Source organism: Arachis duranensis, chromosome 4 (genome assembly GCF_000817695.3).
Source record: "Arachis duranensis cultivar V14167 chromosome 4, aradu.V14167.gnm2.J7QH, whole genome shotgun sequence".
In the NCBI taxonomy this organism is placed as follows: Eukaryota; Viridiplantae; Streptophyta; class Magnoliopsida; order Fabales; family Fabaceae; genus Arachis; species Arachis duranensis.
In genome coordinates, this window is record NC_029775.3 from 20,415,611 (window position 1) to 20,415,927 (window position 317).

Consider the following 317-nt stretch of genomic DNA (forward strand, 5'->3'; position numbering starts at 1 on the left):
CGTTAAACGCCCAGAATGGCACCCATTCTGGCGTTTAACGCCCATTGGATGCCCCTTTTGGGCGTTTAACGCCCAGCCAGGAGCCCTGGCTGGCGTTAAACGCCAGAAATCCTTTATCACTGGGCGTTTTTTCGAACGCCCAGGATGCTGCATACCTGGCGTTAAACGCCCAGAATGGTGCCCATTCTGGCATTTAACGCCCAAAATGGCACCATTCCTGGCGTTAAACGCCCAGAATGGTACCCATTCTGGCGTTTAACGCCCAAACTACTACCCTTTTGGGCGTTAAACACCCAGCCAGGCACCCTGGCTGGCGT